Raw genomic sequence first — 12,067 nt, 5'->3', positions numbered from 1 at the left:
TAATTTATTTTTCTATATTTTTTGTTCTGATAATGTTATCAATAAGAACTTTTCATTAGTAGTCTGCAGTGCATGTGTGCTCAGTCGTGTCAGACTCCACAATCTCATGGACTGTATAGCCCACTAGATTCCTCTGTCCGTGGTATTCTCCAGGCAAGAATACTGGAGTGGGTTGCCATTTCCTTCTTCAGGGGATCTTCCCAGCCCAGGAATCGAACCCACGTCTCCTGCATTTCCTGTATTGGCAGGAGACACCTTGGGAAGCCCAATAAACATATTTATTATATAATCAGGACTTCTTCGGAGGTCTATATATTCTGGTACAGCCAGAATGTCCATCACATATACAAAGAACATTTCCATTTCAACTGATTGAAGCCACAGTGCATGCGGAGTAGGCAAAAAGCAGGGAATTGAGGAGGCATTTTCCAATTAAAAAGTGAGGAGGAACTAAAAAGCCTTTTGATGAAAGTGAAAGAGGAAAGTGAAAAAGTTGGCTTAAAGCTCAACATTCAGAAAACAGATCATGGCATCTGGTCCCATCACTTCATGGGAAATAGATGGGGAAACAGTGTCAGACTTTATTTTGCGGGGCTCAAAAATCACTACAGATGGTGATCGCAGCCATGAAATTAAAAGACTCTTACTCCTTGGAAGGAAAGTTATGACCAACCTAGACAGCATAGTAAAAAGCAGAGATATTACTTTGCCAACAAAGGTCCGTCTAGTCAAGGCTATGGTTTTTCCAGTGGTCATGTATGGATGTGAGAGTTGGACAGTGAAGAAAGCTGAGCGCTGAAGAATTGATGCTTTTGAACTGTGGTGTTGGAGAAGACTTTTGCAAGTCCGTTGGACTGCAAGGAGATCCAAACAGTCCATCCTAAAGGAGACCAGTCCTGGGTGTTCTTTGGAAGGACTGATGTTGAAGCTGAAACTCCAGTACTTTAGCCACCTCATGCGAAGAGTTGACTCATTGGAAAAGACTCTGATGCTGGGAGGGATTGGGGACAGGAGGAGAAGGGGACGACAGAGGATGAGATGGCTGGATGGCATCGCCAACTCGATGGACATGAGTTTGAGTGAACTCTGGGAGTTGGTGATGGACAGGGAGGCCCTGTGTGCTGCGATTCATGGGGTTGCAAAGAGTCAGACACAACTGAGCGACTGAACTGAAGTGAACTGAACTGACTTTCCAATTAATAGAGTACTGATTTGGCACCTTCCTTTTTTATTTATAAAGAGGGAAAAGGGGCCGTCAGTCCTAAGAGGCTCATCACCCTACCTCCAGATATGTATTTAAAGACAGTTCTGTTTGCCTTGTGGTTTGTTTAATGGATAACTCTACCATTTAATTGCTTTGGAGAAACTAAAGTTATTATAAGATGTTAGACCCATAAAAGGGATTTATCAAGACAGTTTGAATTGTAAGTAGTGTACAAGGTTTCGCTTTTTACATAAAGCAGCATTTTGTTCTACCAGTTCAAACTGTGAATAGTCATACTCATTATTTATGGGGCAGTTTTGGTAGGAGGATCTAACTGTCAATATTCTTAGTTATAAGCGACAGAAAACAAAGCTGGCTGGTTCAAGTAGAAGAGGGATTTATTACCATCTACTGTCTAGATTGGGCTTCCCAGGTGGCACTACTGATAAAGAACCCACCTGCCAATGCAGGAAACATGAGATGCAGGTTCGATCCCTGGGTTAAGATCTCCTGGAGGAGGGCACGGCAGCCCACTCCAGTATTCTTGCCTGGAGAATCCCATGGACGGAGGAGGCTGGCGGGCTATGGGCCATGGGGTCGCAAAGAGTCTGACACAACTTAAGCAACTTGGCACGCATGCATGCACTGTCTAGCCTACAGAACTGTTGGGAGACATGGAGAACTGAGTTGGAGGCTATACAGCAGGAAGAAATCACACCTAAATGCCCAAAATCACACCTAAAATTCAATCTCGTGCAAACAGCTCTCCTGCTCCTGCTGCCCTCTGTGTGGCAAATGCGCCACCAACCCTGCCATCCTTGGATACATGACTCAGATTCAGATGATTCAGAGTGAGAAACGAGTTGGTGGGAGCTAGGTCCTTTGCCATGCTCTAATTGCAAAGGGGACTGGGGTGGGGCCTTTTGAGCTTCAGCAGGAAGATCCGGCCTCCTACTGAGATTTATCACTTAGAGAATTCCCCAAAGTATGAAGGGATTTGGATGTTGACAGCCAAAAACCAAAACAAATATTACCTATGGATTAATTGTCCTCATGGTGAGTGTAGTCAGGGATTTATCTTACTCATATATGAACAGGCCAGATACACACATTACAGCCAATGCCAGAATACCCTTAATGCTTCCAGAGCTGAGGGAAAGATAGAAAGGGTCCCCACTATGGACACATAGGAGATGAATCCCTGGCCTCCAGGTTTTTTGCAGGGTTTTTTGCATTACTGCTAGAGCCATGAAATTTATTTATTTTATTTTATTTGGCTGTGCCGAGTCTTAGTGCAGTACACAGGATCTTCAGTTGCAGCCTGTGAACACAGGCTTCCCTGGTGGCTCAGCTGGTCAAGAATCTGCCTGCAATGCAGGAGACCTGGGTTCAATTCCTGGGTTGGGAAGATCTCCTGGAGAAGGCAGCAGCTACCCACTCCAGTATTCTGGCCTAGAGAATCCCAGGGACTACACAGTCCACGGGGTTGCAAAGAGTTGGACATGCAAAGAGTGAACTCTTGACTATGGCATGCCAGATCTCGTTCTCTAACCAGGGATAGAATCTGGGCCCCCTGCTTTGGGAACTCAGAATCTTTGCCACAGGACCACCAGGGAAGTCCCTGGCCTCCAGGTTTGAGATTCAGAAAAACATTATCGCCCAGAAAGCACTGCGGTGAAGTCATTTCCTGGCCTTTCCAGAGTAGGTCAAATCCTCTTACTGAATACTCTACTACACCTGTACCTCTTATTGAAATCAGCACAAGTGTTTACCAAACAAGAATCTTATAGCAACGTTGCTTACAGAAGCCCTGAACTGGCAACAACTCAAACGTCCATCAACAGGAGAGTAGTAGAAATGAGAAATTATGGTATGGTCATAGAAGTTGCTGTTGTTTAGTTGCTAAGTCATGTCCAACTCTTTGCAGCCAGGGACTGTAGCCCGCCAGACTCCTCTGTCCACAGGATTTCCCAAGCAAGGATACTGGAGTGGGTCATCAGTTCCTCCTTCAGGGGATCTTCCCAACCCAGGGATTGAACCCAGGTATCCTGCACTGCAGGCAGATTCTTTACCAGTTGAGCCACCAGGGAAGCCCCTACAAGGCTATATACATATTTAAATATTTATTTCCCTTTGCCCTTGAGTTTAGTCTATACACTTAACATATGTCTGTTCTATATCAATAAAAAAGCTACTGTGTTATAAAAATCTAATCTCCGGTGGTAGAAGTCAGAATAGAGGATACCTCTGAAAGATGGTTATTAGCTGGGAATGGGGGCAGGAGGGAGCCTTCCAGGTGTTATTACTTGATCCGGTTGGTTGCCGAGGGTGGTGGTGGTTGTTCAGTGGCTAAGCCATGTCTGACTCTTGGCGGCCCCATGGACTGCAGCACGCCAGGCCTCCCTGTCCCTCCCTATTTCCTGAAGTTTGCCCAAGCTCATGTCCAGTGAGTTGGTGATGCTGTCCAACCATCTCATTCTCTGCTGCCCTTTCTCCTGTGGCCTTCAATCTCTCCCAGCATCAGGGTATATACCTGGGTATATGAATTACGTAAAAATTCATCAAGCTGAAGACTTAAAATTAATGCCTTTTACTGCACATATGTAATACCTCAATTTTTAACAATAATATACATTTGAAGAAAAGCATATTCCCAGTTTAAAGCAATCCAGATAAATTTGGGAACACAATGCATTCATAAATTGTGAACTGCCTACTGTCCTAGTGGTCTTTGGAGAACTCTACAGAGTTATAGCTAAGGCAACACCGCAGTCTTACAACTGTTGATTTAATGAGTTGTATTTGAAAACCAGGGTTGTGTGTGTTTGCGACTTTGAACCAACTTCCTATCAGAGGTGGCAGATTATAACTGTTTTCTTCCTTTTTTTCCTCTATGAGCTGTCCAAAAACAGTCTACTCATGAATGAAGCTGAAGATTATTTATACCTGTTTTCAATGCTTTTATTCTAACCCTGAATTCATGATTATTAATTCTCTTGTGCATAGGGCAGGAGGCTGATGGTTATATGACAGGTGAGGAAAATACTATTTGTTAGTAATGTGTGAAAAAATGCAGCCCTTCCCTATTTAAATCTTATTTGTGATGAGGAAGCCTGCCAACGTTGTTAATATTCAAGGGTACTCTGGGGATTGTTTTTGCTGAAGGGCAAATGCAATTTAAACCGTGGGACAAAGTTATGCCCAACCACCATCTAAGTATTTGGAGGTGCCTGTCGCGTGATTCAGCCGCCCAGATGCAACAGGGTGGTGGAAACAGGCTGCTGCTTTTCATATAATTAGTGGTGATATCCAGGATTTTCTTAGAAACCCTTGGGATTAAGCATCTGAAATCAGAGACTACAGAGAGATTACGTCCTGCAAGAATGTTGTGGCAAGTGTCTGATGTCAGCATGCCGCGTGCCAGTGAGCAACTCTTCATGAGTCACTGGCATGGTTTCACTGTTTCCCCACAGGCTGCTCCTTGGTTTTCTCCTATTCCCTTGATGAGAAATTGGTACTGAAATTGGTGCCTCTAGGCTGGAAGAGCCACCTACGTGGTCTTCCCATCTCCATTTTGTGGTGTTAGTTGAACAGGAATTGAGCTTCTCTCTGTACAAAGCAGATGCTTTGCTTATAGTGCTGCTCATGAGACGTAACCATGGTTTTTCCTCTCATAGCAGTCATTGGCATATACCATAGGCCCATGAACTATGGTTCATGGTTAAGTGTTTAACCATGTTAAGTGGTTAAGAGTACTGGCTCTGGGGGACTTCCCTGGTGGTCTAGTGGTGAAGAATCTGCCTTGCAATGCAGGGTACAAGGGTTTAATCTCTGGTTGGAGAACTAAAAACATGCCACAGAGCAGCTAAGCCCGTGCATCACGACCAGAGAGTCCACGCACCACAGTGAAAGATCCCTCATGATCCAGCTAAGATCAGACACAGCCAAATAAATAAATAAGACTCACTGACCTTCCAAGATTAAAAGTCATAATAATATGTTTGTGTGTTTGTTTGTTTTACGTGTGCTGACTCTGGAAACAGAAGGCTGGGCTCAAAGCCTGACGGTATCACTTACTAGCTGTGTAACCTGAGGCAAGTTACTTCACCTCCCAGAGACTGGGACCATGACTTCAGCATCTGAGGGCCTCTGCCTGAAGTGGTCTGATTATCCAAATCACCCAGCATGCTGTTGCTAGTTTGCGTTCCTACTTCCCTCTCTGGCATTTTCTGACCTGTCCAGAGTTGGGTCCAGGATTTGTATTTGTTATGTATTTGTGCTTAGTATGTATTATGAGAGATGCCCAGGGCAGAGACCCTGGGAACAAAAACTCCAGCCTGATGTTTCTCCTCCTCCCATGTCCTGCTGGTTCCCCCCACTAACCCAACCAGAAGGCAGAGACAAGGAGTCTGATGATGTGGTCTACCCGCGTCAGCCTCTGGGGTCAGGGTGGAGAAGGATGGAGAGTGAGTTTGAAGGAAGACAAATAGTGTCTGTGCTAACTGACCGTATCTTCTGTAGAGAAATATCTATTCAAGTTCTTTGACCATTTTTTAATTGGGTGTTTTTTGTTGTTGTTGAATTGTAGATTTGTATGTACTCTGAATTTGGTTTGTTTTGAGCTGGATTAAATTGTCTGTGCACCAGGAGACTTATAGACTCCAAAAAATATTCTTAACTAGATTATCTTTAGAAGCAAAAATATAAAAAATAATATAATCTGGGGGGAACTTAATGGTGGTGGAGGGAACTTAACACAAAAATTGGTCAAACATTACTTCTGGACTGTTGGCTGGGCTGGCCAGTAATCTTAAAGACGATATTCAAAGTCGCTTCAGTCATGTCCGACTCCTTAGGTCACCAAAAAGTGAATGTCAAACAGCAAAAGCCAAGACTCCTTTCATTCCTATGTTTGTTGTGTCACCTGGTACCCAAGCCTGCTGTTGCCTTCTCCTCCAGCCTGAGTGTCCATTAGCTGGTGGGAAGTGGAAGAGACACATTTCTGAAGTGTGTTTTGCTTGTAGTGAGGGAAGGAATACTCCAGTGAATCATTCAGGATCTTCTAAGCCAAGAGATTCTGAAGAAAATGGAATATATACTTCGTGAGACAGAGAAATGAAATGAAAAGTACATTATGGGGGAGCAGTTTCAGAGACATTGAGAGAATGGGCATTAAATATAAATATTGAGTGAGAGAATATGAAAGCAGTTAATTCAGAAGTAAGTATTTGGGGCCAGGATTTTAAAATTAAAACTAACCACCCAATTATGCTTTTTATCCCCAGATGTGGTTTCAAAAACATTATTTTATGGGAATAAAGTTATTTTAAGAGGAAGCTTGGCCTTCCCTAATAGCTCAGTTGGTAAAGAATCCTCCTGCAATGCAAGAGACCCTGGTTCGATTCCTGGGTTGGGAAGATCTGCTGGAGAAGGGATAGGCTACCCAACTCCAGCGTTCTTGGGCTTCCCTTGTGGCTCAGCTGGTAAAGAATCTGCCTGCAATGCAGGAGACCTGGGTTCGATGCCTGGGTTGGGATCCCCTAGAGAAGGGAAAGGCTACCCACTCCAGTATTCTGGCCCGGAGAATCCCATGGACTACATGGGGTCACACAGAGTTGGACACGACCAAGCAACTTTCACTTTCACAACAGGCAGCTGACAAGACTTATTTTAAAAGACAATCTAAACGTTTATTTTCATGCTATAACATTTACCTTGTTTGTAGTTTAGTTTAAGCCTTTTGACTGAAGACAAAAGGATAAAAGAATCTAAGTTTTGAGATAATTCAGTTCAGTTCAGTCACTCAGTCGTGTCCAACTCTTTGCGACCACATGAACCACAGAACACCAGGCCTCCATGCCAGGCCTCCCACACCAGGCCTCCCACGCCAGGCGTCCCTATCACCGACTCCCGGAGTTTACCCAAACTCATGTTCATTGAGTCAGTGATGCCATCCAACCATCTCATCCTCTGTCGTCCCCTTTTCCTTCTCCTGCCCTCAATCTTTCCCAGCATCAGGGTCTTTTCCAATGAGTCAGCTCTTCGCATCAGGTGGCCAAAGTATTGGAGTTTCAGCTTCAGCATCAGTCCTTCCAATGAACACCCAGGACTGATCTCCTTTGGGATGGACTGGTTGGATCTCCTTGCAGTCCAAGGGACTCTCAAGAGTCTTCTCCAACACCACAGTTCAAAAGCATCAATTCTTTGGTACTCAGCTTTCTTTATAGTCCAACTCTCACATCCATACATGACTACTGGAAAAACCATAGCCTTGACTGGACAGACCTTTGTTGACAAAGTAATGTCTCTGATTTTTAATATGCTGTCTAGGTTGGTCATAACTTTCCTTCCAAGGAGAAAGCATCTTTTAATTTCATGGCTGCAGTCACCATCTGCAGTGATTTTGGAGCCCAGAAAAATAAAGTCAGCCACTGTTTCCACTGTTTCCCCATCTATTTCCCATGAAGTGATGGGACCGGATGCCATGATCTTTGTTTTCTGAATGTTGAGCTTTAAGCCAACTTTTCACTCTCCTCTTTCACTTTCATCAATAGGCTCTTTAGTTCTTCTTCACTTTCTGCCATAAGGATGGTGTCATCTGCATATCTGAGGTTATTGATATTGATTCCAGCTTGTGCTTCTTCCAGCCCAGCATTTCTCATGATGTACACTGTATATAATTTAAATAATTGAGATAACTGAGATAATTATATGAACATTATAAATAATTGAGGCCCCATACTAACAAAAAAATTGACCTTTTCAAATTAGCAACACAAAATTGGTTGTATCTAATTTAAACTATTTTTAATCTACTTATTTCATTATTATTATTTGATATACATTCCAAACTACTTAAAAATTCTACCAAAACCAGTTTAAAAGTTTTTTAAATATATGAATGAATAAATAACTTTTAAGTTTTTTCTAGGTTTTATTAATCTATCTAAAGAAGGTTTAGAAGGACCTAAATCATATCATATATTTAAAATCATGTATCTGTGTGTAGATATAAAAATATACATTAAATTAGTTAATTTTAAAATTTATTTTGATGTGGACCATTTTTAAAGTCTTCATTGAATTTGTTACAATATTGCTTCAGTTTTATGTCTTTTGATTTTTTGGCCCCGAGGAATGTGGGATCTTAGCTCTCCAACCAAGCATTGAACCAGCACCCCCTGAATTGGAAGGCAAAGTCTTAACCATTGGAGAGTCAGGGCAGTCCTATAATTTAATTGAGAAAAGTAGTATAGAGTTTTTTCTTGTTGAGAAATGGGGGAACTTCCCTACTGGTCCAGTGGCTAAGCTCCTAATACAGGGGTCCCAAGTTTAATCCCTGCTCAGGGAACAAGATCTCATACGCTGTAACGAAGACCTGGTGCAGTCAAATAAATAAATTTTTTTTTTTTTAAAGAAAAATGGGAGAGGGCAAAGGGTAATTTTTTTTTTATTAAATTTTTGCCTAGTGGAGGCTGAGAAGTGGGAAAAGGGCTATAAATGTTTGTTTTTGTTTCCATTTTAAAAACCAAACTTTTGTTGTTTTGCCAGCTTTAAAAGTCTACTTTTTCTTTTCTGAGGGTCTGAGTGGGAGGCGGGGTGGAAAAAGGAGGGGACGGCCCACCAGTTCAAAAGAACCGGAGGGGTGTTACTTCCTCTTCTTCACAAGTATAAAAGCTGTGGATGCCTGTGGCCAGTCCCCAAGGGTGGGGAGAGGATGTGGCTCTTGGTTACTCTGGAGGCAGGACCACATCAATGGAAGTCCTAGATTGAATTTGTTGATATTTTAAATCTGAGAGTGGGGAAGGTGAAGAATCTGTGGCTTTGTGACTCTCAGTTTCAAAGAATATGACTGACCAACGCTCTATCTTCCCTCATAATCTTTGTTTATTTCTGGCTGGCTTACAGCCACTGACTTCACCTGTTCTCTTCCCTGTTCACTCTGGGATGCCCCTTACCAAGAAATGACTCGGTCTTAATTCCAAAGAAATACTGAAAGAGGAATGTGCATTGGAAAAGCTAATTACTCCCTTAAATTAAAAAAACTGGGGTGGGAGGGGCTTCCCTGATGATCCAGTGGTTAGGACTCTGTGTTCCCCGTGTAGGAGGCATGGGTTCAATCCCTGATTAGGGAACTAAGACCTCGCATGTGGCCCAGCACAGCCAAATTAAAAATGAAAAATTGGGGGAGGGTCAGATCTATGACTCTTCTTCTAAGAAGCCTGCCTCTAGACTTTAGAATTGCCCTCCCAGAGAAAAGTTTCAAAGTATGAAGGCCAGGTCAAAGGAGCCCCACCTATATGAACAAAACATTTGTTTTCATCTCAGATATTCTTCCTCTCCCCAGTATCCAGTTTTTTACCAGGTTTTACCTGTGAAGTATTTCTCAAAACCCTTGCCTTCCATTCATTTATTCAACACATTTATTGATCATCTACTGTGTGTCAGGATGTGCTAGTGACTGAGGGTACCACACTAAAAAAAAGTCTAGTGGAGAACCAGGAGAGCTTCTAGTCTGGTTGATTCCTCCCCCACTAAACCAAAAAACTAGGCCACCTCCCCATAGCTGACTTGGGCTCTCCTGGTATCTCAGCTGGTAAAGAGTGTGCAAAATCCACCCGCAATGCAGGAGACCCGGGCTCAATCCCTAGGTTGGGAGGATCCCCTAGAGGAGAGCATAACAACCCACTCTAGTATTCTTGCCTGAAGAATCCCCATGGACAGAGGAGCCTGGCAGGCTGCAGTCCATGGGGTGACAAAGAGTCGGACACAACTGAGCGACTAAGCACAGCACAGCCCCATAGCACTGGTCACTTTTTCCTCCTAACTCTTGGCATATATACTTCTCCCCATTTTACAGATGAAAACACTGAGGGCTGGGACAATTATATGACATGTCCTAGGACACAGCTGGTAATCAGCTAGAATTCTGTAAGAATCTTATTCAATTATTGTACAAAAAGCATTGATCATTCATGTGTCTGGTGAGTCCTCAGGATACAGTAGTGAAGAAAAAAGAATGGGTCCCTGCTGTCATGCAGTTTATATTCTAGTGAAGGATACAAAGTAAATGAGAAAACAGGAATTATGTCAGAGAGCTGGATGGCTACTTAACTCTGGGTGGTCAGAGAAGACAACTTTTTAAATCTCTGGGCTACCTGGAGGCTCAGACAGTAAAGAATCTGCCTGCCATGCAGGAGACCTGGGTTCGATCCCTGGATCGGGAAGATCCCCTGGAGAAGGGAATGGCAACCCACTCCAGTGTTCTTGCCTGGAGAATTCCATGGACAGAGGAGCCTGGCAGCGAGCTACAGTCCATGGGGTCACAGAAGAGGCGGGCATGAATGAGCAATTAACAACAACAACCTCTACAGATGTACCTTTGTTTTATACCTCTGTCCATTTTCCCAGAGTGGAAAAAAGGTAAAATCTTTAGGAGGGTCAGGCTAGTTTTTAGGAGAACAGGAAGAGAGGAAGTCATCAGAAATGAAAAAAACAAAAACGAAACAACAGAAGTGTATGCCTCACGGTTCTGGAGGCTACAAGTCTGAAATTAAGCTGTCAGCAGGCCATGTTCACTCTGGAACCTCAGGGGAGACTTCTTGCTTCTCTCCTAGCTTCTGGTGGTTTGTGGCAATCCTTGGTGGCCCTTAGCTTACAGCAGCAATCTCTACCTCCATTATTTCATGATATTTGCTCTGCATCTGTCTCTGTCTCTGTGTTTCCGCTGTTATAAGGACATCAGTCACGTTGGATTGGGGTCCATGCTTCTCCAGTATAACCTCACAAAAAATTTGTTTTTAATTTTATTGAGGTATAGTTGATTTACAATGTCATGTTAATTTCGGCTACACAGCAAAGTAACTCACTTATATGTATTATTTTTTGTATTTTTTCTTTATGATTTATCACAGGATATTGAATCTAGTTCCCCATGATGTACAGTAGGATCTTGTTTATCCACCCTATACATACTAGTTTGCATCTGCTAATCCCAAACGCCCAATCCTTCTCTCCCCCATGCCTCCTCCCCTGGCACATCTGTTCTCTATGTCTGTGGGTCTCTGTGTCATAGATATGTTCACTTGTGTCATATTTTAGATTCCACATGTAAGTGATGAAAAAAGTGAAAGTGTTAGTCATTCAGTCATGTCCATCTCTTCTCGACCCCGTGGACTGTAGCCCACCAAGCTCCTCTGTCCGTGGAATTCTCCCGGCAAGAATACTGGAGTGGGTTGCCATTCCCTTCTCCAGGGGATCTTCCTGACCCAGGAATTGAACCCCGGTCTCCTGCATTGCAGGCAGATTCTTTACCGTCTGAGCTTCAGAGACTATAGTACCAGTAGGTGTATCAAATGGTGCATCCTCTATAGTAAGCAATTTGGCAGTACCTATGAAAATTTAAAATGAACACATCCTTTGGCATATGCTCACTTCTAGGAGAAAGCTGCCTTCCTGGTACCAGAAAAGAGAGGGCATTTTTATTACTGGAGATAGAGACTTTTTATTTTATAATTTATTTATTTTTGGCTGTGCTGGGTCTTTGTTGCTGCTCACAGGCTTTCTTTAGTTTCGGCCAGCAGGGGCTACTCGTCCTTCCGGTACAAGGGCATCTCACTGCAGAGTACAGCCTCTAGGGAGCACAGGTTTCAGTAGTTGTAGCACATGAGTAGTTGCGGTTCCTGGGCTCCAGAGCACAGGCTCAGTAGTTGTGGCCCATGGGCTTAGTTGCTCCACGTCATGTGGAATCTTCCTGGACCGGGGATCAAACCTGTGTCCTCTACACTGGCAGGCGGATTCTTAGCCACTGTGCCACCAGGGAAGTCCCTAGAGATGGGGAATTGACGCCAAGATAAGTCTGCA

Source organism: Bubalus kerabau, chromosome 18 (assembly GCF_029407905.1).
Source record: "Bubalus kerabau isolate K-KA32 ecotype Philippines breed swamp buffalo chromosome 18, PCC_UOA_SB_1v2, whole genome shotgun sequence".
In the NCBI taxonomy this organism is placed as follows: domain Eukaryota; kingdom Metazoa; phylum Chordata; class Mammalia; order Artiodactyla; family Bovidae; genus Bubalus; species Bubalus kerabau.
This window is presented reverse-complemented; position numbering follows the sequence as displayed.